The following is an 18,367-nucleotide window of genomic DNA, read 5'->3' as shown; positions in this document are numbered from 1 at the left end:
GCGCAAAGTTTTTCTCGTCCATTGACCTTCGATCTGGTTATTGGCAGATCGCTGTTGACCCACTGGACCGAGAAAAAACAGCATTTGTAACCCCCGATGGGTTATACCAATTTAAAGTAATGCCGTTTGGGCTTTGTAATGCGCCGGCCACCTTTGAGCGCATGATGGACTCCCTTCTGCGCGGCTTCAAATGGTCCACTTGCTTATGCTACTTAGATGATATAATTGTTTTTTCACCGACGTTCGCAAGCCATCTAGAGCGACTGTCCAGTATTCTCCAAGTATTTCGCAACGCTGGTCTCCAGCTGAACTCCTCCAAATGCCGTTTCGGCCGTCGCGAAATAACTGTACTTGGTCACCTCGTTAACGCATCTGGTGTACAGCCCGATCCGGACAAAATTCGCGCATTGACTCAATTTCCCGTGCCCTCTTCTCATAAGGATGTCCGGAGCTTCCTTGGTTTGTGCTCCTATTTCCGCCGCTTCATCCGAAATTTCGCCGATATTGCACGGCCTCTCACCGAGCTTCTTAAAAAAGACGTCCCATTTACTTGGAATTCGCCTCAGAGTGCTGCATTTTCGGCGCTCATTGCAGCCCTCACGACTACGCCAATATTAGCCCACTTCGATCAGACTGCCCCGACAGAAGTTCGTACGGACGCGAGTGGCCACGGAATTGGTGCTGTTTTAGCTCAGCGTCAGCATGGACGTGACTGTGTCATCGCCTACGCCAGCCGCTTTTTATCCCCTGCCGAGAGGAACTATTCCATCACCGAAAGAGAGTGTCTTGCTCTTGTTTGGGCTGTCGCTAAATTTCGCCCGTACCTCTTCGGCCGCAGTTTTACGGTTGTAACTGATCATCATGCACTCTGCTGGCTTTCCTCGCTAAAGGATCCCACGGGACGTCTCGGTCGTTGGTCTCTACGCCTCCAAGAATACACCTTCTCGGTCGTCTATAAATCTGGTCACCTCCATCAAGACGTCGACTGCCTGTCACGGTATCCAGTGGATCCACCAGACGCCACAGAGAGAGCTACGGAGGCTTGCGTCTTATCAATATCAGACTTTCTTGATATCGCTTCTGAGCAACGCCGCGACCCGGATTTACTTCCCATCATAGAAAGCCTGAGTTCCGCTACTCCACCCACTTCTCTGAACTTGTATTTCCTTCATGAAGGAGTTCTCTACCGCCACAACATGCGCCCTGATGGTCCTGACCGCCTTCTCGTCGTGCCTTCCCATTTGCGTGTAGATGTTCTCCGACAGCTTCACGATGAACCTGCCGCTGGTCACCTGGGAGTCACCCGCACTTATGATCGCGTCCGGCGCCGTTTTTTCTGGCCACGCCTATATCACTCTGTGCAAAAGTATGTCGCCAGCTGCGACCTTTGTCAACGTCGAAAACGACCAACATCGCTTCCAGCTGGCCTTCTTAACCCTATTGAGATCCCTGCTGAACCATTCTACCGCGTAGGGCTCGACCTTCTCGGGCCATTTCCCACTTCTGCGTCCGGGAACAAATGGGTTGCCGTGGCGACCGACTACGCGACACGTTACGCGATCACCCGCGCTCTTCCAACCAGCTGCGCTACCGATGTCGCCGACTTTCTGCTACATGACATCATATTGCATCACGGCGCTCCTCGACAGCTCGTTACTCATCAAGGCCGATACTTTTTATCTCGCGTCGTCCAGGATATCGTACGTTCCTGTTCCACGAACCACAAGTTCACAACGGCATACCATCCACAAACTAATGGACTTACAGAGCGCCTGAATCGCACTATCACGGACATGTTGTCAATGTATGTTTCTCCAGACCACCGTGACTGGGACGCAACGTTACCCTACGTCACCTTCGCTTACAACTCCTCCAGACATGACACCGCAGGCTATTCCCCATTCTACCTTCTTTATGGACGGGAACCCTCTCTCCCTCTTGATACACTCCTTCCCGCTGGTTCAAGCTCCCCTGTCACATACGTCCGCGATGCCATAGAGCGAGCCGACGCAGCACGACAGATTGCCCGAGAACGACTCATGCTTTCTCAAGCCTCTCAGAAAGATCGATACGATCGTCACCACCGCGAAGTTTCGTATGCACCAGGTTCTCTCGTACTCTTGTGGACCCCATGTCGTCACATCGGCCTCTCAGAAAAACTTTTATTTCGCTATGACGGACCATACAAGGTCCTTCGCAAGATCACCAACCTCACCTACGAGATACAGCGAGTCGTCGACAAAGCGCACTCAATGCCACCACCATCCACTGTTGTGCACGTCGTAAGACTGAAGCCTTATGTGTCACCCAACACTCCCCTTTCGTGACAAGCGCCGGGTCGGCGCTTTAACGCCGCGGGGTAGTGCCACAAGGCAGTAGTGGGATTGGGGCATAAAGCAGTAGAGGGTCCCAGACTGAAAGAAAAGACTACGAAGTGGATAGAGACTGGTTCCAGCCCGCCAGTGCGCCAGGCATTGTCATCACGTGTAATCGTTGTAAATATCTGTAAATATACGTTTTCTTGTAAGAATATGATTATGAGAGACGCTGTAGTGGAGGGCTCCGGAAATTTCGACCACCTGGGGTTCTTTAACGTGCACCCAAATCCGAGCACACGGAACTACAACATTTCCGCCTCCATCGAAAATGCAGCCCCCGCTGCCGGGATTCAAACCCGCGACCTGCGGGTCAGCAGCCGAGTACCTTACCCACTAGACCACCGTGGCGGGGCATGGTAATAAACGGTGACTGAACGGAATCCAAGGGAAAGCAGACGTGTTCAGGTGAGACAGAGAGCTGGGAGGGCATGCGAAAATAAGCAGGTTACAAATGTGACGTCACAGTAGGATTTATATGACTGGGTCGAATGGCAAAACAGGACGGAAGCCTTTGCCCTGCAATAGCCATAGTCAGAGCAATGATGATGATGATGATGATGATGATGATGATGATCAATGTCACGTTGGAGTCATACAATCTCGTTCTCACGTGAATATGTTCTTGCGTAACCTGTGATGTGCCTCCACAGAGGACGCCGATGCTGAAAGAAAACTGTCGCACTTAATAAGGCCTCTAAAGCTTTCGTATCAATATTTGTTGCTAGACTTCGTTAGTAGGCCGGTGTATCAAGCAACGGCACCCCTATGCCTCCCCGAATTCTTCATTCAGCTGTAAGCCAGCCTACCACCTTCATAGTTTCGAGTGCTTCGCTGAAGCACCTCAAAGCTTTCGGGGCGAACTAAATAGGCGGTCCTAATTAAGCCGTTGCTGAAAAGGACGTGGGGTCTTTCCCGATCTCCTCTCGCCACAAAAAGCCCGCGCCCTAACGAGTTCTCGGATTTAACTGCACCACCAACGAGAGCGTATCTGATGCGAACGGTCCACACGGCTCCCCATTTCTTTCCCGCAAACCTCAGAATGAGCAATCAGTTTACGCTTGCCTGCGGTCGGCTAACGATGTTCTGAGTGACTACGCCAGGACTTTAAGCTACATTAGTGTCAACGTGCGCTGTCCTCAGCCGTTCCATATCTTCGTTCCCTCGTCTTCGATGATGAGCGTTGGTAACGCTTGACCATGGAGTTTCTTAAATTAACATAGCAGGCTGTCTGGCATTGCGACCCTCCAGCGACCATGCGAATTATCTGCATGACGTGGATTCACCTAGTCTGCGTGCTTGCGGGTGGTAAACGCACTTGTGGCTTCGTTTATTGCTGTGGTTTGGTTTTGTTTCGAAGGAAAGAACAAACCGTTTTTAATTTTATGACTTCATTTGAAGTGGTAAACCTAAAAAAGTAAGGTTGTGAAATGCAGCTGCCGAACATTTGACGATAGTTGTTTGTGACAAAGCAGCTTCAAGCCACGCAAAGCCAGAAAGAACGTGAAGTACGAAGGCTAGGCAAAACCATGTCATACCCACAATTCCCATGCTTGATGAAGTGCTATGCATTGCAGCTTCCATGGAAACTTGTGCTATTGTTCCTTCCAGTGTATATATAGCAAATTCTATGCACATGGTCACCAATTTGAAGATAAACCTTGGAGTTGATTCGTTAAGATGTAATAACAAGTTTTTTTCACGTACATGGAAACCTGTTCTCGGTCGTAAATGACAAAAAAGTGGAACTTAGGTGTGGAGTAGAGTAGTTTGCTAAACAAAAGCAGGTGGAGAAACCTATAACAACTTTAGGCGAACTAAACTTTCGAATAGTTGAAGGAAAAGCAAAAGAAAATAAAAACAATAAAATAGAGCCTAGCATACGAGAGAAGTTCACTTTAATCTACACATGTACGTATTCGGTGCTTTGCCAAGAAAGATAGCGTAGGTGCTAAAGTTTCACCCACATCTACTCATGTAGCAATACTTTTGTGCACTCAGTGTGCGATCTTGTAATGTATCGTTGCTTACTTGATAGAGTCCCTTTTCACAGCATTCATTTCATTCAAAGTTGTTTTCGGTCGTGTTTACTGTCTGGTCTCGTATATGTTGGATACTTGTATGCTTGTGAAAAATTACCTCGTGTTTAAACAATTATCCTCCTCCGTTTTGCGCAGTCCGCTTTCTTGTATACGCTTGCTATGTAAATTGTTGAACAAATCCACAGTCAGGTTCTACGTGTGATGGCGGCTTAGCGGCCTTGCGGCTATGCTGCTGCGATGCTAAACACTCTAACTTTCACGTTTTGGTTGTGGCCAAGCAGACTGGTTACATAAAAATAAAAACAGAAACGTTTACAATACAATATCAGACCATACCTCACCATAGCTGCTATTCATTCTAATTTTCAAATGTGAATGCAGCGCCAGAAGGCGCATAGAAAAAAATCACATCATATCTGTCAAGTGAATGATGATGATTGGGGCATAGCTTCGAAGGGTTTAATAAGCAAACCATAAATCATCCTATGGGCTTGTTCATCCATACATCCGTATGTATGTATGTATGTATGTATGTATGTATGTATGTATGTATGTATGTATGTATGTATGTATGTATGTATGTATGTATGTATGTATGTATGTATGTATGTATGTATGTATGTATGTATGTATGTATGTCCATTCATCTGTCTGCCTGTCGTCCATCCGATTTTCCAGATGTTGATCTGTCTGTATATATGTTCGTCCTTCCATCCGTCCATCCAGTGAACACTGCAAATACCACCATCTCGCATATTTTCATCGTATATTCATCATGTACAACTACGGCCATGCAGCCGAAATTGAAAGGACTAAAAGAGAGGTAGCTACTACATACAGGACGCAAGACCCATGTCTTAAGGAGCTTTGTTCGTAAAAAAGCAAAATTGGAAGTTTTCAGCTGACCAATTTCGCGCTCTATTTCCCGGTCGCCTCAAACGCCCCACGTTACCGGAGCGAACGCGCGTTTTCGGCTTCAGCCAAGCGTTGTTCGGTTAACGCAATCACGACGCCAAAGGTGTATCAAAGTTGTTGTGAAGGGTAATTAAAACTGTTTCTCTCTTGCGGAAAGATCGACAAATTTTGTGTAAAAGTGTTTGGAAATATTTATTGTTTGACGCATGAGCATTTTTTGTTTTTTGCCGCCTTCACTAGAAGCTGTACCAAAGTCGAAGCCTTCAAGGCAGCCGAAACGCGTTTCGAATGCTCTGCTCTTAGGCATTGCTTTCAACACGTTGCCTTGTGGGAAATCAAACTAAGGAGTTTTTCTCGATACGTGGAAATGTGGCTGCTGCTAAAACTAAATTGTTACGAATGTTACACGAACTCGCTTAATATTGAAGATTCGCAAACTATCTTAAACGGAAGTACCAAAAAAGCATCTCGAGATGCTCATTTCTAGCCTTAAGTCTAAGCTCTAGACTTTTTTCGTGAAACTTTTCTCAACATGCGCGGAATCCCGAAAGTATTGGCAGCGACAGCTTCTCGTAAAGGCACACATCGCTTTGTGCCATGAATTGCCGTTGGCGCTTGCGTGCTTGTCGGAAAGCCACCGCGTTTCCCGAGCAACACAAACTCGCGGCACAAGAGGCTGCCATTTTGGTCATTATTTCTCCCGTCACGGGTTCCTTCGCTCGCGACAACGGCCTGCTCACACGCTCAGTGCCTGACCGTCCAGTGCCTGCGCAGTGGCGCAACCACAGACTGGCTGAGCGGAGCGGGAGTCAAAATACGGTCTGCTAAATGTGCCTACTGAGATGGGGTTGGTCAGAGTGGAACGCAATACGCGTGTTACTTTTCCTGTATAGGTGAGCGAATGGTGGCCCGGCTACACCGAGAAGCGGGTGCACGTCTGTTTTCCGCGTACCCATTACGTCCTGTATCTGTGATGTTCTAGTACCTTGTGATGGGCCACTGCGAGTGGCGCAGCTCTGTCTTGTCAGTGGTTTGTGCCTACATTGAAAATGGGTTTCAGCTTTTGAAGCAGTTTTGAGCTCGTCGCGTAATGCGTATCCCAGTGGTACTACGCAAAACCCTCCTTCAAATGAAGGTTTCTTTTTACATAATCTTAAACGAAGGGAAAAGACTGAACAAACACACTAATCAAAAAGTATCTTTATATTATTACTTTACTAAACTCTTTACGGCCGCTGGATAAAAAAGCACATGGTTATAGCCTTCCGGTTGCCTCAACACTGGCTTCACAGGTCTATTACCCGGACCACCACCGCAGCGCCAACGAGGGAGACGGGTTTTGCGAGCACCTACGGAATCGCACACGCGGTGCGCTTGTGGTAGTTTCGGTGGAACGCGGGAGCCTTCGTGTAACGCCCAAAATCTGCTCTATTGTCAGTGTAGTGTGTAGTCACCACGTAATCACCGATCTTGCGTGTACATACCTGCAGCCCATGGGAACTTTGGTATTGTCTAGCCGGAGATGCAAACTCGCACATCGATCGGTTTTTGGGCAAGAAGAAATTGTGAACACACTTTACAGGCATCCTAAAAGAACTAAGCTACTTGACCTAGAAGAGTAACTTTTTTTCTGATACATCGAAACTCATCATAATATCTAAGTATGTCGCTTCAGAGTTAATAATTTAGTTCAGAGGAAGTAACGTCAGAAATTTTAGTTGCTACTGTTTATTTATTACAAATTAGGATATACATTTTTTTTACTTTCTCTAAAGACGTCTATAGTATACATACAATACACTACCAGATAGAACAACCACAAAATATTACATAACATGTGTATAATCTCACAAAAATGAATTGAAGTCACTTTGAAGGTCACTGACTGTAGCTTCAATGCTGGCATTTGAGTGATCTGGTATAAAGTCACTAATAATATGCAAATCGTAAGACAGAAACAGAGATGAAAGGCTAAGGAACAGGAACACAACTTCTCGTGCTTTTTAATGCTTTCGTCTCTTTCTGACACGGCGTTCTTTTGATAATGTAGCAAATTACACCTTAAAATCAGCAGGGAACACACAATCGGAGGGAAATGTGCGAAAGTATTATATTCATTCTCAGTTCAAGGCTGATGCCTGCAACTTTTTATTTCTAACTATTTTACACAATGACATAATAAAACAAGTTGACCTTTTCTCACAGCTTCAAAACTTATTTTTGACAGAAGCTTTTGTACCAGCTTTAAAAGCCACGCAACCATCGCAATGACGCTCCCCATCAAATTGCACAACAATGGTCACAGCAACTTTGTCAAAAGTACCTCGCAAAGTTTCTTTGAGCGCTCAAGATCCCCCGCTTGGCAAATGAAAGCAAGAAACCAGATGAAGTGCGGCAGCAGTGCTGACTGGAGCTAAGTGCATAGCTTTTCGCACCTTCTCACATCGCCCGATTGCATCAATTTGTTCACGAAGTCGTATTTAAGTTTACAAATTCCAATAAGCGGTGGTGTCGCATACTTGAGATGTCCGTTGTCAACGTTCTTTATCAGCCCATAGACACAATGAGTTGCATCAAATGCTCGTAGCAGCGCCTTGCACTGCAGGCACATTGGCTTAAAATTTCAAGAAATTAAGTAGTGTCAATTAGCAAGGTGCAGCCCTACTTCCGCAAGAATATCGGCACAATCCATAAAAGCTCCATTTATTTTTGGCTAGAACCAGCTGTATTTCTGTATTGCTTAACTAACGTGTTTAACAGTGCGCAAAAAAAAACAAATGAGAAAAGTAGACTGAATGAGGCTTACGTAATTCAACGAACCAATATTTTAACGCATGGCCTTGGAAATATTAGTTCCCATTCTTTCATCTCAAGCCTGTACGAGGTAGCCGACTGAGAAAGCGATTGGACCCATTTTCAGTTGACATTCCTCTTCTAACAAACTTGTAACGTACTCGAGCCCGCAAGGAAGCTCCCCTGCAGCAGATCGGATTACAAGTGCTGAAGCAAGAACATCCCTTTTTTGGGCTGGCAAACTGATAAGAACGCTACATTCAGAGCTGAATGGTGCGTTGCCTGTCTTTGGCGCATGCAGGAAAACATACCCAGCATGATCAAGGAGGCAATCGTTACTGCCACTGTAGACCTAGTTGTTAGCAACGTTGCCTCGTAAGTCTCCTTTGTGATCCGCTTTGATTGACCTCCCGAAAGCTACTAATCTTCAATATATTTGATGAAATTAACCTCCAGCTACGGAAGTCATTCGTCGTTCAAGTATGAATAGCTCCTCTTGCTGGCCGTGCGGCTTCATACATCCAATGTCATGAACTGCGTGCCACTTAGCTATCATTTGTATAAAAAAGTAGTGGCGAGGCAATTGTGAAATTCACTGGCATCAGAATGACAATTTGATTTTAAAAATTCAACGTGGCTATGACAAGTTCCAAGAACATTTGCTTCTCTTTTAGTACTGTCATTTTTTCTAAGTTATTTGGCTCAACATGTGCAAAGGTTAGGAATCTTAATGCCTTCACTAGCAGCTGAGACTGTATTTCGAACAGTTTCTTCATGTAGACAACACCTTCAAAAAGCTGATCCCCATCCTCTTTCCAGAAAAATATTGCGGAGACTCTTGATAGGGTGGCTCTGATTAAAAGAAAGGAAGAGCGGATCACCTACTCGCACTGGGTGGGCCGTCATCAGAAAATCTCTTAAACAGTGAGACTTTCGTTTGATGATTGTCATTCTGAAACGTGGAAACCAACTTCCTCTATCACTCTGACTGCCTCAGCAGTCATGAAAGTGAGGTGCTCTCCCTCAAACATCGAGTAGTGAAATAGCCAACAGGTATGACGAAGGTGGTTGAAAGTCCTTTTAGAATAAAACAAAGCAGATGGTATGCAACCCGAGGTGCTGCCATGGCATCTTGCTTTAAGCCAGGGCCCATGTCGACAAGGCGAAAAATTTTGTCGACTTGAGGATTGTAGACGACCGTTTGTTGTTAAAATTACGTCTATATTATAGGAGCACATTCGTTCGGGCTCCACTACAAAACCTTCTAGTTTTATGTGGAGGCGTTCTTAATAGAGCGGGGTCATGCCAACTTCACCTGTTGATATAACCACGTACTTTTGCAACGCTGTGCGGCAGGCAGGCATGAACGGAGCCCTAGAATAAACGAGATCAAAGCCTTTTTTAGAGCAAGTCTTCCAGAGAACGCACCCTCTAAAGATATACTCGCTATATGCCAGTTTTTTGCATGAAAATTACCTACTTCATTTCGAAGTACAAAGATGCTTTCTCCACTTGTTCGGGAGCTGCTAAGACGCTCCTAAGCCGCTGCATGTTTTTGCTCTCATCGTAAGGTCTCAGACACTCGCGCGGTTCGTGATATTTGCCTTGGAGCCTTTTATCGCAGTTTCTTGGCGAGAAATCTTGCTACGTAGCCTATGAACAGTTTTTTTCTGAGCTTTCCGTCATGACATTAACGTCTACTTCTCTTTGTCATGCAACATGTAACAACACAGTAGTCTGACCACTGGCATCTCATGATGTTGCACTCCCGAGATCAGTAGAAGAGCAAATGGTTCTACGAAATTTATTTTCTGTAAAAGAACCTGTACTATCAAAAGCCACAGCTTCACTTGCTTCAACTCCCTCTTTTGATAAGAGATGTTCTCGGGGATTTCACCTACACCTCTTTTGTCATGTATGTGAGGTAATTAGGAAACACTGAATGAACTGCGGTTCGGAGCAGGACCTTTTGTTTGGTTGTTTTATGGTAATCATTTTTTAATGAAGAGAACGTATCAGTGATGAGTCGATAGGCTAATTCCAGCGGCTTGTCTCTTTTTTTTTCAAATGCCCGCCTTTCAGCCCGTGGCAACTTTGTCAAGAGTTCGGGTTCTTTCTGAATGCTGTCGCGTTCTAGTGTCCTGTGTTCTCCCGTAATGCCAGGATGCACTGATTTTCTTTTTCGCAAAAAGCAGCTGCATCCATGCATATACACGGCAGCTGACTCGCGTGTTGAGAGCTCATTGCGAAAAAGACAGGAGGGTCATATCTTAAAAAGAGCTACGGTAGAAAAAGAATCGGTGAACTTTTCGCTATACATATCTCTGTATACTTTTTACGTAAATATGTTATTGTTGTTCTCTCATGCCTCCAGCTCGTGCGCCCAACTTTATGCTTTCCTGTCTACACATCATAAAACCACCCGTTATGGTCTTTTGATGCTAGCCGCTCCCCAGATGTTGTCGAATCTGGGTAGCACTCTAGCGAGCTTGTATTCTGGCAGTCTCTGTAATTTGGCTGTGTCAACAATACCTGTTTGTTTTTTACAGCGCATTGTTGACAGATTTGCACCTGTGCAAGCTCCAAAGAAGGCATGTGCACTCACCTTCCCTACAGCAGACGCATAGTTTTACGGCATACATGTGTAAAAATTAAAATGGTGTCGTTAGACCCAGCCATTTCGAAAAACAAAATTGATGGCAGATCCACGAGGTGAATGATGATGAGATTGGGTGAAGCTCCTGGAAGTAATACCATGAAGTTTTCTTCCGTTAATTCACCTGGCAATATGCGCGCTTCCTTGCGGCATCCCATTGTCGAACGTTTTGAAGATCTGCTTCGTGACGTTGACGTGCTGCCTCGGCCTCTTTTTCCCGTACAGCAGGATCTTGCTGACGCTGACGAGTCGCTGCAGCTTCTTGTACACGTACAGCGGGATCTTGCCGACGCTGCTTTGCTGATGTGGCTTCTTGTTCCCGTACAGCAGGATCTTGCCGACGCTGCCTTGCTGATGTGGCCTCTCGTTCCAGTAAGGAAGGATATTGCCGACGCTGCCGTGCCGCTGCAGCTTCTTGTTCACGTACGGCGAGATGTTGCCGACGCTGCCTTGCCGACGTGGCTTCTTGTTCCCGTACAGCATGATCTTGCCGACGCTGCCTTGCTGATGTGGCCTCTCGTTCCCGTAAGAAAGAATATTGCCGAAGATGCCATGCCGCTGCAGCTTCTTGTTCACGTACGGCGGGATCTTGCCGACGCTACCTTGCTGATGTGGCTTCTTGTTCTCGTACAGCAGGATATTGGCGGTGACGTAGCGCAGCTTCCCGGCGCGTTTCTGCCTCGCGTGCTCTCACTTCAGGGTCCTGTCTGCGAGCGCACTCCGCCGCTGCCCTGCGCGCCTGCATTTCGGCATCCTTATCCATACGAGCATACACCGACGGCAACAAGCATCGGCAACTAAAAACCTGTAGCGATATGGTTTTGATTATAAAACCGTTGCTTTAGAAAACACCTGGCGTCTTTCGTTAAGCAGCTGGCGTCTTCTCTTCATCATACCTTTGTCACACGGGCGCGCAAAAAGTCTTTTATGTAAGCGGTCTTTTACGAAGTTGAAAGGCTTTTAACAAAGAGGTGTTGCGGCGCAGACACACGGCAGCAACGATCTCCTTTTAGTGTTTTCGTTCGAAGACGCTAGCGAAAGCGTGGCGCTAGCAGTTAAAAGAGAAGCAATGAAAATGAAACAGTGTATCACGATGTACAAATTAAATACTTGTTGCACTGCTCGTTTCTTCAAATAAATTTAAGAATAAGAGATGAAGAAACAGCAATGTTAAAGTTTGTTGCACTAGTTAAGGAAGCATTCCCATAACTAGCGACGTGCACAAGTCCGTCTGGCGCCACTGGACTTTTATTTATTGTATTTGTTTTTCGCTGCTCTTGACTGCTCTCGACGTGTTATGGGCGACATTACGGAAGAAAAAGCGAGGATCGCAAGCCTCACGGCCTGCCTTCTAGCTCTGCAAAGCGAGGCAGACGCTGCAAAAGCCCCCAAGGAGAGGATCAAGCAGCAACTGCTGTTCAGCAATTCCTTGCTGTGCGCACTGGAGCTGTCGGAGAAGGCCTGCGATCGATCGATCTGGGCCTTCAGACGAAACTAGAAGTGGTTCGAGGGAACTGTACCTCACCTCGGTGAGCAGAACTTCAAGCAATATTTTCGAGTGTACCCGTCTACCTTTCGTTTCATTGTGGAGAGCTTGCGCAGTGAGCTCGAAAGACAGTGCACTAACATGCGTGAAACCATCACTCCTGAGAAGCGAGTCGGCATTGCCCTATACAAGCTTGACCACTTGAATGACGGGCAAACACACGACTGCCACGCTTTCCTCGCTTGTGCAAAATGGCGCGGCGCGAGACCGAGCGTCACCACGTGATATTGCCGACGTGTTGTAGCTGCTTACGAGAGTAGAAAAAGAAATAATCATTAAAAGAGTTCAGTACACCTTCTGCAGGATATGAAATGTGTTTTTACAAAGACTTTTGGTGACAGAAAAATAAGCATTCGCTCTTTTTTTCCCGCCACTCAAAAATTGCTGGCGCTTACTGGTTTAGAGGCTACTCATTTGGAGCCGTAAAAGAGATCGACGAACTCCGTTTACAAAAAAGACCGCTTCTGAAAAGAAGTTCGCTCTGTGCCGTGTGTCTGCTGTCAGGAACTCCTTTTCGAAAAAGACCACTTACTTAAAAGACTTTTAAGTGCCCGTGTGACAGGGGTATCATTTTGCTTTAGAAACATATGGCGTCTTTTCGTTTTGCTTTTGCATTGCACTGCTGAGTAACTCAGGGAACGCATTGCAACTCATGATTACGGAGTTAGACAAGAAGAGCAAAAAATTAGGTCTGGAAATTAAGCTGCAGAAAACGAAAGTAATGTACAACAAACTCGGAAGAGAGCAGCGCTTCGAGATAGGTAATAGTGCACTTGAAGTAGTAAAAGACTGTCTACTTAGGACAGGTAATAACTGCGTAGCCAAACCACAAAGTTGAAGTAACTAGAAGAATAACAATGGAATGGAGCACATTTGGCAAGCACTCTCAAATTATGACAGGTAGATTGCCATTATCCACTGTAATAAAGAACACTGTTTATGTGTCTGGCACTATCCTGTTTCACATTTTTCGGCAGTCGCTCACTACAGGAATGTTGCCTTCTGACTGGAAGATTGCGAAGGTAGTGGCAGTCCATAAATGTAGTGGTAAAAGTTCACATGAAATTATTGCCCCATTTCCTTGACGTACATATGTTGCAAGATGCTTGAGCATGTCATAGCTTCTAAGATTTATGCGCGTCTAGAATCTAACAATTTTTTTATCTAACCAGCACGGGTTCCGAAAGGGTCATTCTTGCGATACTCAACTCTTTGAGTTCACTACTGACCAACATTCTAACATGAACAGTAATCTACAGACAGATTGTTTATTTCTTCATTTTGCAAAGGCACTCGATCGTGTTGTTTATTGTCACTTGATATTAAAACTGTCAACACTAAAACTTGATTCACTCACGCTAACATGGCTCAGAAACTTCCTAACTAACCACCAACAATTCACTATCGCCAACAATCACTCTTCATCACTTTGTTACGTTTCCTCTGGTGTACCACAGGCCAGTGTTCTTGGTCCCTTACTTTTCCTCATCTACATTAATGACCTGCCTGACAACTTATCTTTATGTATGCGTATATTTGCCGATGACAGCATTATCTATCGTCCAATCCGCAACAATAGTGATCATCTAACTCTTTAAAAAGACCTTGGCAATATTAATGAGTGGTGCGAAACATGGCAGATGACACGTAATATTTCCAAATGCAAACTAGTCATATTTAGTCGCACACGTGATAACTTTATTAGCCAATACATAATTGATAATAGCATTGTAGAACGCACTGATCATCACAAATACCTAGGCATAAGCTCAACTTGTACACTTTCGTGGTCCAAACATATCACTACTATCTGTGCACACACATCAAGATGATTAGGTTTTTGGCGCCGAAATCTATACTGTGCTCCCTCCGATGTACGCAAACTGGCTTACCTTGCTCTAATCTGTCCTCAACTGCAGTTCGCTTTCTCCATTTGGTCACCATATCAACAATACCTCATAGAGGTATTGTTGGTCACCATATCACCATATGGTCACCACATCTTTTGGTCACCATATCAACAATACCTCATAGATAAGTTAAAATGTGTACAGAACAGAGCTAGTCGGTTCACAGCGCCTAATCACAGCTACCCGTCCAGCGTAACACAGATTAAACATAGCCTTGCACTTGAGGCACTGAAAATTAGCCGTGACACCTCCCTTTTATCACTATTTCACAAACTCATCCACACCAACATGATGCCATCTGTTCACCTTAATTAATCTAGCACATCAAACTTCGAGCAGACTACATAACACCTTTAGCTTATCACGCATGTACGGCAATACTAACGCTTTCAACCAGTCGGCTCTTCCACAAGTTATTCGTTTGTGGAATTATTTGCCAGATGATCTTGCGTCAGAACAAGACTACACAAAGTTCTACCATACTCTTGAAAATACTTATGCACCGAAAACTGCTCTATCGCATCTTCGTAATCACCTGTGCTTATAGGACTGTTGCCGATGTTTTTGTACTATTGCTAGGTTGTAGTTACTATCACAATATTTTTTTCGTATTTCACCTTCACATACTGTAACTTAGTTTTCTAGTATGTATTTTGCTTACAAGTTCATATGTTGAACGGCATTTTCTATGAAATTCAATATTTGCTCATGTATGTGTTAATATATATGTATATATATATATATTTTCTAACATCTTATCTGTACCGCCTCCCTTACACAATGTCCCTCGAAGGCTCTGTAAGGTACTGTAAATAAAAAAGTAAATAAACTGCTGGTTGAGCTAGGTCAAGAAGCGGCTCAATGCGAACTTTTTCGTCCTCTTCCACACGTGTCCACGTGAAACCATGCGACATTAGTTCCTTCTTTGAAAAGCATCAACTCGATGCTTGCAAATAAAAAAAATTCAGCAGAATCCCTGTACCTGAAAATTGACGTTACGCGAAGCATGCGCAGCGACAAGTCAGGAATTGATGCTTTTTATATGTATAAAAGTTGCGCGCACAGACATAAGTCGAAGAGTTGCAAACGTGTATTGAACCACGATGGTGACAGTTAATTATGAGAGCACTACAAAAGAGTATATGCAAGCAGGCACAGCAATGCTTTTGAGCACAAGCATTTTCTGTTGTTAATATTGTAGTTTCTCTTGAAAAGCAGTGTTGTCGGTCCTTACTAAAGCTTCGCAATTAGCCATTTCAAACTTGATTCTGAACTTTTCCATCAAGAGCTTCCCGGTTGGCGTGTACCATAGTATTCTTTATCGACACATGTGCTTATTATTGCGCTTTTGTGGATTTTTTTTCATTTCAATATATAGTGAACATCGGTGACAACATTTTTTTGTATGAGAAAGCGACAGTGTGACTAACAGCTATTAAAATGCTGGTGCTTGTTTTTTTTTCATAGACGAGCACAATTTTCTTTTGAATGCAAGTTTACTCTTTAGGGTGCTAGTCTCGGTAGACATGCGGGCAAGTATTGTTTCTTGTAAACATCTACTTGGTTTCTTTTCAGCCTATAGAGGCTGCGTTTTGTCGTCAAAAAACACAAACAACTTGCAAAGCCTTATCACGGGTTTAAAGGAACCCCTATCTCTTGTTATCGGTTGGACAGACAGACAGACAGACAGACAGACAGACAGACAGACAGACAGACAGACAAACAGAAAGGCAGACAGACAGACAGACAGACAGACAGACAGACAGACAGACAGACAGACAGAGACAGACAGACAGACAGACAGACAGACAGACGCTACTTTTGCGCAAGACAACAGCTCAAAACCAAGGTAAACGTTACAGGATAATATTGGTGAACCTTGTTTGAAAAAATGAAGCGCAACACGAGCGCTAACTTTCCGCTTCGTTTCCTGCCTATGAAACTCTGTAGTAAATAGGGTGCTCTAGCACCAACAGCATAAACAACCAGTCATCCTGCTCCTGTATCACTGGTGGGCGTAATAGGATGCAACACCTACATACCTAGACAAGAGAAACGTACCCTCTTCTCCCCCCCAAAAAAATCGTCATTTTCCGTCGACAAAGTTATATGAAGGATGCCATGGAGCTTGCGAAACACAACTTTTGTCTCTTATTAGACCTATGCTTCGTTGGTGGCCGGGTAGCTGGAGTCTTCCGCTCCACAAACTTACACTTTCTGCCACCGTCTCATCTGCGAGGGCAAGCTCGCATAAGACGTCAAACACAGCTCCCGTTTTCGGGCCAGGATCTTTTGTCAGGTTGTCACGTTCATGGAGTGTCAGCACTTTGTGAAAGGACGTTAGAAAGAAAAAACTGAGAGAGACTGTAGCTAGGTATGAGTGTCCTGCTTTGTGAAATCCTGAATGGGTGCCAGGAAAACACACTTCTTTCTTGAGATCAAGCTTGTTTACTGTGAGCAGCGTGAAAAGTTTCTTCTAGAAAGGTGTCAAGCTTGTTAGGGGGACTTCTGAAAGCCTCAGGCCCAGTGGCGTCTTTTCATTCGGTTCAAGGCACAACTGGAAATGATTGACGCGCGCATAAGCACTGCACCATGTCGAATTTTTTGCTGAAAAAGCCCATCAGTATTCTCGCTTGATTGAAATTTTTCTCTCGATTTTATCTTGACAGAAAAGTATTTTCATAGCAGCACAAAGCATAGACGACGTTAAAATAAATAAAATTGTGGTCTTTCTTTCTTATCTCCCGCAGTTACCTGTAAGCTGATTGTCGGTGTTGGTGTTGCCCTTAATGTTTTTTTCACGTGCACAACTTTTATTGACTCACATTCTTTTCTGACGCATTTACCCCAAAAGCTCAGCCTTCTGTCATGGCCCACTAGGAACCCTTCTGAAAATGTTATCGCGTGATGGTTGTTTTTTATCAGAGTGTCGCTACTAACAGTCATAGAGTTTCCTACAATACTTACTAGAGAAAACTCTGGCGCTAGTGTCTATGGTAGCTGCAACGCACGGCGTTTCAGCGAACATGGGAATGATGGGTAGTACACACATTTGTCTAATATTTGTACTTCTGGCCTGCTTTTTGCTCCTTGAGTGTTCGTGTGGCTTGGAGCTGTTCTCTTACAAAACGAGTATTAGCAAAAGTTCAGCAGTTGCGCTTCACCATTTTATTCTTTGAAACTTAGCTTTCCGAATCGGGTCACAAAGTTCGAAAGGGTTGAACCTTTTTTTCAAAACAAAACCAAAACACAGCAATAAACGAAGCCGCAAGTACGCTTCGCCACCCGCAAGTACGAAGATTAGGCAAATGTGTGTACTAGGCATCATTCCTATGCTCGCTGAACGATCGCAGCACCAGACTGCCCTCTAGGTAATTTTAGAAAACTCTATGCTAACGATGACGACAGTTATAGCGTGAGAACAAAACGACGGCACAGAGACAAGAAGGACCCGTCTCTGTGTCGTCTCTTGTCTCTGTGTTGTCGGTTTGTTCTCGCGCTATAACTATCGTCGTGCCATACCAACTAGCCCAAGCTGCCACACTTCTATGCTAAAAAATTACCCACAACGCACTAGATGAAGTGTGATGCATAATCTTGACTTTTTCATGTCTACGAGCTACAGTATCAGGAAGCAATAACAACGACAATAAGATTCCACATCCAGTACTCACATTGACTTCAAATTTGAATGATGGTGCTGCATGTGTTGCAAAAATAGAAAACATTGTTGAATGTCTTATACAGCTTCTTTGACTTGATATTTTATTTTATTTTTTTACACATGCTGCGACACATTATGAGCTACGACAGAAGTGGTGGTAACATCACATACCAAACGCCGACACATAATCAATCATTCGTAAGGCACGAACCTACACAGGCAAAGCATTCAAAAGTTCACCTATTGCAGGAAAGCAGCTACGTTTGTACAAATCAGTTCAACATTCAAGCGGCAAAAATTAAGATTTTGCAAGCTACCAGCACAGGAAGGTTGAGCTAACTGGAAGTGCCAATTTTAGTGGGCACACCATGGGGACTCAATTAGGTCATACTTTAAGCTTTCCTAGTGGCGACTGTCTGACCAGACTGGTCAGATTGAAGCTAACGAGTTTGTAAGAGGGTGAATA

Source organism: Rhipicephalus microplus, chromosome 2 (assembly GCF_043290135.1).
Source record: "Rhipicephalus microplus isolate Deutch F79 chromosome 2, USDA_Rmic, whole genome shotgun sequence".
Lineage (NCBI taxonomy): Eukaryota > Metazoa > Arthropoda > Arachnida > Ixodida > Ixodidae > Rhipicephalus > Rhipicephalus microplus.
The sequence above is the reverse complement of the archived record's forward strand: the minus strand, read 5'-3'. Positions refer to the sequence as shown.